The 11,126-nt window shown below is 24.7% G+C and overlaps 1 pseudogene; it reads right to left on the bottom strand.

The window, feature by feature from the left end:
• Positions 1 to 11,126, bottom strand: part of LOC104807987 — a 96,123-nt pseudogene that overhangs the window by 75,818 nt on the left and 9,179 nt on the right.

Genomic DNA, 11,126 nt, shown 5'->3' with positions numbered 1-11,126 from the left:
CCTGCTGGAGAATGAATGAATGGTCCGATATGTTCTATGATGTTCTAATGTTTCTTGGTTCTTTGTTATGGACACATCATTATAATGCTTTTGACTCGCGTGGCTTGTGTGAATGAATTGTTTTTTTTTTTTTTTTTTTTTTTTTTTTAAATCTGGGTTGTTACAATTAACCTTGACTTTTCAATAATCTTGACTTTTCAATACACCATAACATCTCTCATTTAATATATAATTAATATTATTTAGATATTTTTATATTGGATTTGATTATTACAAAAAAAACTAAATTTACATTATTTGAAGTAACGTTTTTTTATGCTTCTATTTGAATTTTTTGGATTCGATTTTTATTATATATGTAGATTTTTAATTATTTTTATCTAATTATCAAGATAAAAATAAATCTTAAATCTAAATGTAATCAAATAAAAATCCTCAATAATATAAAAAGTGAGCAAAATGATTTTCTTATATTAAAAATGAGTTTTCCAATTATAATAATCTAATGACATTTTTAAAACTATTGGCTAATAATATTTGACAAATAAATGTCATTTAAAATAATTATATTTTGTTATTTTTTTATCATTTGATTAAAATAATTATATTTTGTTATTTTTTTATCATTTCAATTTAGATTATGTAGAAAATTTTCATTTAATTATTAGCATGTCATTTTGTATTAATCATTTAATATCTTCTTATTTAATATATAATAATTTTTTCTATAACCAATTAAAATTTGAGAAACTTCCACCTAAGATGATGAGGTGGCTTCATCACAATCCTTTAAATATTTTTATTAATATATATAGACTAGTTGAGAACCGCGCGTTGCGCGGTTTATTTTATTTTTTTATAAAATATTTTTTTAATTATTGTTTGCTCTTTTTACACTTCCATTTCGTGTTTTATATTAATGGGTTTGTTTTAATTATAAATCTTATATGACTATTTTGTAATTTTAGTATATTATATAATTTTCATACCAATGTTTTGTACTATATTTCGTATAAAAAAGAGTTGAATATGAACCTTTTTTATATAATCTCTTATGTTTTTTATTTTTTTAATAATTTTTAATTAGAAATGAACTCTAGTTATGTGTAATTTTAACATATCAATTAGTAATTAAACACTAATTAAAAAACATATTAGTTCGTGTTGATCGCAAACATTAACCTAATCATCGTCGACTTGTTCTATAAAATAATTAAACAGAAACTTAGATTAAAAAACCGTGGTAAAAAACAAAACAAACCAAACCAAGGACACTATGCTAAAAAAAATGAAAAACATAGTTAGTTTGATTCAGTAAAATGAAAAATATTATATTCATTGTGAGCAATTCAAAATTAGGACACCGAAAATGTATTGTTCATACAGTATATATTATTTTTTACCTCTATTTGTTTTCTCTTCCTTTATTTTTCTTGTTTAGTAATATTTTGATCAGCGTAATTCAATTTACCTTTTAAAATTAAAATAATTTTGAAATATTCTTAATGCTTCAAACTCTCACCATAAGAAATAATTTTTTTAATAAAGATCTCAATACATTTTTAACCTTAAAAGTGTCAACCCGAGTTTGAAGTCTCTTAACCACAATTATGATTCCGTAAAAATTCATCAGTTGGATGATCAAATAAATAAGGTATTATAGCCGAATTTGTTATCAAATAATTTCTCTTTAAACTCAGTGCAATGAGTTATTTTAGAACACAAGTTAGCAAATAAAAGAGAATCAATAGAAATTTAAGTAGAATCTTTTATTTTTTTCCTTAGTAACATATATCATGTTTTGTCAGATATTTAAAACACATTATTCTTAGACCAAAGCAAAATAAAAAACTAACAACTTGTTGCTTTTTTAGACGAAAAAATAAAAATAAAATAAAATATACAATGAATCAATTCATGATACGATTCAGATAATGGTTTAAGGTCGATGAGATATTATTTAAATTTGATAGATTATAAAAATAACCGATCACAAACCAATAATTTTATTATTAGTTTGATTTATTCCTAAATTGAGAAAGCTAACGCATACAAATTCATCTTTAAATTTAATTCAAATTCATTTTTATAATTTATTTAAATTGTTATGTTAATCTAGAGTAAACAAAACTAAACAAATTTATCTCTATAAAATTTTTTTGGTTGTTTTTATATAATGAGAAAATTAGGATTTCAATGTGATTGAGAAACTAAACGAATTCATCTGTAAAATTAATTATTTTTTGTTATGAATGTAAATCTAAAGTTTATCGCTAGTAATTATTAAAATATAATAAAATCTTTAAATATGTAATTGATTAATATATAAAATGATATTAATACTATATTAAATTTATTAGTATTTTATATGAATCAATTACAGTATACATAAATATTTTATTAAAATCAGGGTAAAAAAATCGATACTTAGAATTAGAATTTTCAAAACAAATTGTTGATATCGAACTTATAAATCACATCGATAACGATACATATATTCTTACTATATAATATATATATATATATACACATATACGTAAATATATAAAAATTTAAAAATTAAAATAAATATAAAAAGTGCATTCATATATACACAAATATAAACACATATACATGCTAGTAAGTAAAAATTAGAATTATAAGCATATATATATATACATACATACATCCATACAATTAATATATATATATATATAATATTCTACCAACCTCACATTGTTCATTTCTCGTCTTTTTGTATGTATATATATATATATACAGTCATATAAAAAGACAAATATATCGTTATATACATATATACATACATATATATGTATATAAATATATATATATATATATATATGTATGCATATATATATACATACATATGTACATATATTTAGGTTTCCTTTTTACTTAGACATGCATGCATAACCAAATATAAAATAAATAAAAAAATAAAAAATTAGAAAATTAATCTATATATAGATATGCATGCATAACCAAATATAAAATAAATAAAAAAATAAAAAATTAGAAAATTAATCTATATATAGATATGCATGCATAACCAAATATAAAATAAATAAAAAAATAAAAAATTAGAAAATTAATCTATATATAGATATGCATGCATGCATATATACAAACATATATACATATAAGCATATATAATTTATCCTAATGTAATGTTTTTTATTGTATATGTATACATACATACAAACACATTCATATATACACATATATACATGTGTATATATACATACACAAATATATATGCACAAATATACATGTAGATACATAAATAAAATATTAAATATAAAAAGTCAAATAAATACATCTATACACATAAAAATATAAATACATATAAACATATAAATAAAAATAAAAATATACACACATATACATAAAAATATATATTTAATATAAAATTTTGACTGATAAGAGGTAGTAGCACGCTTCACCCGATTTGGTTACGATTATATAACATTCGGTTCGATTCGGTTCGGTTGCTACTGCAATGCTCGGTCACGCCGCGATGCGCGGGTTATTTTATTATAGCGTTGATATAAATTTAGTAAAAAAATGTATTCCAAAATATAATAGTGGTGTGAATTTTATATTCCAAAATAGAAAATGTTCATCCATCGTTAAAATATTATATATATATATATATATATATATATATGCAGTTGATATAGGCTTTGTTTTTTTAAATTGTATCATCAAAATAACATAAATATAATAGTTTCTACATTTATTACTATCATCATTAACCATTTGCATGATTTTTCATATACCATAATATTTCTCATTTAATTATAGTTATATTTTCTTTGTGTTTTAAATTTTTATAAAATTTATAGTCATTACCCACTAAATTTGTATAGATCTAGGTTTAATAACCACTAAATATTAAAAGAGTTGAGAAATGTTAGAATTTACCATTAGCATTATATCATATCACAATTAATATATGATAGTTTTAGGATGCACATTGTATGGATCTAGGTTTAATAACCACTAAACAAATATATATACACAAATACATCATTAGATATACATATATATACATATGCATATATATAAATATATACATGCAGACATACATGCATATATTTATTTTTCTTTTCATTTAGTTTTTTAAATTAATATTGAATTTGTATATTTTAACATAATATTTGACTTTGTATTAAAATAATTTACTTTGATTTAATATTTTTTTTATTTTAAGATGGAAAAGATATGATAGATGATTTTTCTAGGGATGAAAATATAGAAATATAATTTTTTTTTAAATATAAAAAATAAATGAGAATATAAAATCAAAACTATTCATTATTAATTAGTAATATTTCTATACATATATTTACATATAAACCATATAGATATGTATACATACACACATACAAATATGTTTATACATATACATATACACAAATACATATGAATATATGTATATACATATATACACACAAATACATCTATACACACACATATATTTACATATATATATATACATACATACATATACATCCATATAATCATGTGTACATATATATACATACAAATACATTCATATACATATATATATAGATACACATATATACACAAATACATATACACATATATACATATAAATACATCTGTATATACATATATGCATATATACATAAATTAAAAATAAAATATAAAAATACATACATACACACACAAATATAAACACATATACATGCAAATAAAAAGTAAAATATATATATATATATATATATATCCATATATATATATATACATATACATCTATACAAAATATACATAAATAATATTTTGCACCTACCTCATTTTAATTAATTATCTTAATTTATCATTATTATTACATTATAACAAATTAGAAACGACCAAGCGATCTATGATAAATTTTAAAATTTTCTGATATTAATATAAGTAAAAATGATATAGATTATTTATTAGATTTATAAAAAATATATGTATAAAATTTAATTATTGAAAATTATCATTACATTATTTATATAAAGTTAATTTGTGAAGAAATATAAATATCGTTGTCTACAGATTGTTTAGGTTCGATATCAATAATTTATTATGAGCGTCCGTAATTCTGATATTTTTTCTTCGACCTATGCATATGCATAACATGTAGTTAAAAGATAATAATAAAAATGATATTGTTAAATATTTTATATATATGATTTGTTTTGAAAATGGTTAAATTCTCTTATGCCATGAAACTTTTTTATAACGTATAACATGTAGCTAAAAGGCCAAATCTTTCGTTTCGATCTCGGATAATAGATTTAACTAAGAAAATAATATCATTATTATATTATTTTAAGTATATCTTTTGGTTAAATCAAGTGTTTTTATGGAAAATTCATCGTCATCAACAAATATTTATATGGATGCATAACTCAATATTATTAAGAAAAAATTCATACTAAGTATACAAATCTATTAAATAGTATAGCGATTTATTTGTATTATAATATTTATCGTTCATAAGTTTTGGATTTATATCATTAATAACTACACCAACTCACTCTTATGATATTCACTATATCTATTTGTCAAAAGATCTCTATTGTAAGATTATCCCATAAAGAAAACTTTATGATCTATAGTTGTTTTAAATCAAATTTTTATACTATTTTGTTACAAACTAATTAAGATGTCATTTCTTAAAAAAATTATATGATAAATAATATAAATTATGTATTTAAAAAAAGAGAATATATATGTAATATTAAATTATTATACAATCGTTATTACGTATTATAGAGGTTTGGAGAAGTTAACTCGATCTTGTGACCAAACTCTATAACTCGATCTTCTGAACAAACCACGTGTTATTTTTTTTATTTATAATTTTTATTATAATATTTATTAATATTAATAATAAAAAATGATATAGATTATTTATTTGATATATAAAAATATAGTTGTGAAATTAAATTAATATAAAATTATCATTATATTATCTATATAAATGATATAAAGTAGTATAGTTGTGAATAAATATAAGTATCGTAGACGTGTTGTATATATTCCAAAAAATATGGATATCCTCACTCCTAATATTTCTTTTATTCGATCTTTGTCAAAAAAAATATTTTAAAGATAATAATAAAAATGATATTATTAAAATATTGTAGATATGAAGTTGTTTTGAAAATTGCTAAATTTATATACTTATATGAAACTTTTTTTATAAAATTGCGTTGTGCATCCATATAAATATTTTTTGATGATATGAATTTAGAAGAAAAATATAAGTTTTTTTAATAAATATAAAAATATATTTTATTAGTTTGTGTTATTATATAAAATTATTTTAATACAAATTAAAATTGTTTAGAAAAATAGCAAATATATGTGTGAAAATTAGAGATCAAATGAGATATTAACAAAATAACATATGTTATTTATAGATACAAAAGATGGAATTAAAATAAATTGGCATAATAATGCAAACGGTAGACATTTACTTGCTTGTACATATTTTTTAGCACAAATATCTCCTTATATTGGTAGAAGTTTTAAAGTATATGTAATTATAGGGTAAAACCCCTAAAAAACCTCCAATTTGCAAAAATATATACAAATAAACCTTCAACTTGAAAAACTTTCATTCAATCCCCGAACTTGTAACTTGTCATTGAATAAAACCTCGAACTTGCAAATTATTGATCTAATAAACTTTTGACCGGTTTGACCACAATTTCAGGCGATCGGAAATCCACGTATTAACGGATTGCTGATGTCACCTTATACACGTTATCAATTTTAATTTAAAAAATAACATCAACAATCCGTCAATACGTGGATTTCCGATCGTTTGAAATTGTGGTCAAATCGGTCAAAGGTTTATTAGAGGAATAATTTGCAAGTTCGAGGTTTTATTCAGTGACAAGTTACAAGTTCGGAGATTGAATGACAATTTTTTAAGTTGAAGGTTTATTTGTATATATTTTTGCAAGTTGGAGGTTTTTTAGGGGTTTTACCCGTAATTATATGAAAGTTTTTCGAAAGATTATGAGTTTTAAGGTTCTTTTTATATATATTATATATATATAATTTGAAAATTTTTATATACGATAATTATGTCTAGAATGATGCAACACAGAAATGTTAATAAATCTATATAATAATGATATTATATATATAATACTTTGAAAATTTATGTGTAAATAATCTGTCTTTTTTTTTCTTTATGTGAGTTGATGTTTTTTATAGGTATTGTTTTTACTTGTTAAATGTAGAAAAGACAAGTATTGGTATAAACGTCAATTAAATTTTAAATTTTAAATTTAAATTTAAAACTAAAAACTAATATATATATATATATATATATGTATATATATATATATATGTATATATATATAAATGCATATATATATATATATATGTATATGTGTATATGGATAGAGCGTATAATATAAATCTATATATATTAATAAAGAAGTTTAAAGAGATTTGGTGAAGGCACCTCATCATCCTCCACATCATCATCCATGTGGCATTTGTTTTATTTTTTATTAGTTTATTAAAATCTTCATTAGCTATTTATAATGATAGTGATTATCATCAGAATCTTATAATTAACAAAATTTCATTTTTATTACATTATTACAATTAACAGTGTTAACTATAATGATTGAAATGCTAATATTTTGATAAAATCATGTTTACAAATTAAATTCCAAAAACTATAAAATATGTCAATTATACCAATAATTTCTACGGTTATTTATGCGAATAATATTATAAAAGATGATAAGTAAATAGTTTGTATAAGACAATTTGTAGATAAATGATAATATACTATTGCAATAAAAATTTACGAGGCTTTGAAATTGGTCATTTTTTCCTTTTTATTAATTTGAGATAATCTATTTATACCTTATTTTCTTATGGCATAAACAATTAGCATACATTAAAAGCCCCACTATTCATCGTAGACGTAACGAATTGAATCTCCATCACCATCATATATTTATTACCAAGCTATTATTAATTTCTATATATATAAAAAAACGTTAAAAATATTCTATTGGAGTAACTGAAAAATTTACTTTAGCTTTCAAACCATAATTATTGTTAATTGCATAAAATGTAACTGATAAGTAGTGACTAAGGCATTTAATAAAACAAAATAAAAAACGGAAGATTCAAAAACGTGGTATTAATTACCCCAATATGAACCAGAGTTCAATAATATATATATATGTGTGTGTTGTGTACCGCAAAGATAAAGTTGTTGTCTAAAGCGAGGACTTCTCTTAGAAGATCAATTCGTCTCCAGATGTGTTTGAGATAACCTTCCCTCTCGAACCGTATTTTCTTGACTTTCACATCGTTTCTTCCATGGAAGAGAACCGTTTGTTTAACCATTGTCGTCGTGCACCGCTTCAATACCGCCTTCCCCCGTCATTTCTTGCGAACACACCGTCGTGTTTTCCAAGAACGTTGTCCCCATCAGAGCAAGAAGGGTTCTTGTCATTTTCTTGGGTGTTTTTGTCGCCGTTTAATCTCTCTTTTGGAAGGATTGAAGCGTCGAGGGAATGAGCGGAGGAGCGAGGAGAGATGGGGAGATGAGAGAAGATTTGACGGGGAAGCAAGTGGCCTTGGAAGAAGATATTATCTGCAGGAGACATATCCACAACGAAAGATTTGGTCTTAACGTTCGGGAAGAGGAGAATATGTGAAGACAGGGCCGTCTCACAAATTTTTGGGGCCCTGTACATATTTTAAATTTATATAAATTAATAAATTTAAAAATAATAATTTTAAATAAAATAAAAAAATTAAAAATTGTATTATTTCCAAAAACATTTAAAAATGATATAAATATATTTAATTTAACATAATATACCAATGAACTGTTATAATATATTTTAATTAGTTTTAATAAATATTTTTTAATATATTTTATAGAATCAATCATTTCTAATAAATGTTTTTTTATAACAATTATAATATATTTTGGTTTTAGCTGTTAAAAATAAATATTTTAATTTATTTAATAATAATAAAGATAATTAATAATAACAAAAGTTATTACCGTTTATAATTAATTTTAATTATTTTCTATTATTAATAATTAATAATTAATAAGAGGCCCCATAAATTTTGGGGACCCTGTTCCATCGCACCTTTTGAACATGCTAATAGACGGCTCTGTGTGAAGATGAACTACAATTCCGGAGATAGACGGTGAAAGAGAATTCGGGAGATGGTGAAGATGATGATGAGGAAGGTGATGTGTTATGTTCTTCGTGAAGAATATTCTCCTTGGTTCTTTGATGGTCTTCATCATCATTACAACTCATGATTGAGAATATACGAGTTTTTAAGGTTTGAAATAAGTAGAAGTTATGGATGCAGGAAATGTTATTGTAATGGACCAGAGCTTTTTTTAAACATTAAATGTAGTTAAACATTAAATGTAAATGTAGTTAGTGGGTCTCTGAATACAACTTTTTAGTGCCACTATACGTGTAAATGTAATTAAACATTAAATGATTATCTTAAAGACAAATTGAATTTCTCCATTTATTTTTTTAATTATTTTCATATGTTAAAAATTTTTTATTTAATTCTACCATATTTTTATAACTAATCAAAATTAAATAAAATGACATGTAGGATGTTTAGGTGGCTTCACCATATTCCTTTAAACATCTTTATTAATATATATAAATAGATTTGTAATCTTCTTTCGCTTACGCATATGCACACGTCTTTAACTTGCCATGCACGATCTTTCCATATTCTTCTTTCTCGTGTTTCTATTGTTCGCCCGAAGTCATACACGAGTTTTTCCGAACCATTCTTTTGCATGTCTTATTGTTCATCATCCTTTTGTCTTCCGATAGTTCGTCCGTCGCGTATTTGTCCGTCAACAGTTGTGAGGGGTTTTGGGGGCATGGAGAGTAGATTTGGTGAGCTTGAAGGAGCAGTGGAGGGATTTGAGAAGGAAAACAAGATCGTCGTCCCATTTGCGAGCATCGCAGGGGAAATCGACGGCGGACTTGAGCAACCTTAGGTTTCCGGAGATATTCTTGAGGGAAGGGACATGGTGAGTGCGGGCTGTGGTTGGGAAGGATTGAGAAGAGAGGAAAGCGTTGACGGCTCGAATCGCCGATGACTGGTTAGATCTGTCGGAGTAGATATCGGAAGCTCGACCCAAACCCGCCGATGACGGACGGCTGCTGGCGAAGCCAGCTAGCATCAGAATCTCGTGAGTTCCCTAGCTGACGCCGCTCCGCCGCCGCCGTTCTCCGTCCGCCCGCCTCTCATCTCTCTCTCATGTCAGAAAAATGGATTTACAGAGAAATGGCGTTTCCCGCTCATCAGAGAAATTGCGGCACCAAGTGTGCAAAATCCACAAAATCAGCCCCGTCACCAAAAGGCTCGTTCAGATACCGCCATGTGTCGGTCATCAGAATGATATAGTCTTCGTGCGGATCAGGATGATCATGTCTTCTCCCATGGCCTATGGCGCAGTAGTAGAAAGAGAGCTTGGTTTGAAGATGAATGAATCCGAAATTTTTAAAAAGTGGTTTAATAAATGGTGACCATTTCAAAGTGGATTTATAGTATTTTGTTATTCTCCAAACGTTATTGGATAAAAATTTATATTTACTATAATCCAAAATCTATATATATTAATAAAGGAGTTTAAAGAGTTGTGGTGAAACCACCTCATCCTCCACCTCATCATCTAGGTGTCATTTATTTTTATTTATTATTTATTATTTAAAATTTTATTTACATAAATATGATTAATGAGTGTGGAAAAAACGTCTACTATACAAATAAGCAATAATAGCTGTAATAAAATATGAGATAAATAATAACAGGAGTGGATGTTTATATTTTTTTTGGTGAAAAATATTTAATGCCCACTAATAATATGAAAAAACGCATATTATTGATTAACCCACTACACCATAGTACCGTTCTCGTTGGGAACGGGATTTCCGGGTTCAACCCGGGCTACTCACTAAGCAGTTGTGCTTAGCCCTCGTGGTTTACATTTTTCAGATCACGAGGATTACGCCTAGCGCATCCGGCAGACGACGACCTGAGAGAGGCAGCATCATGTACGGGATTTACATTTTGGGTTA

This window comes from Tarenaya hassleriana, unplaced genomic scaffold (genome assembly GCF_000463585.1).
Source record: "Tarenaya hassleriana unplaced genomic scaffold, ASM46358v1 Cleome135, whole genome shotgun sequence".
NCBI classification, from domain to species: domain Eukaryota; kingdom Viridiplantae; phylum Streptophyta; class Magnoliopsida; order Brassicales; family Cleomaceae; genus Tarenaya; species Tarenaya hassleriana.
This window is presented reverse-complemented; position numbering and strand designations above follow the sequence as displayed.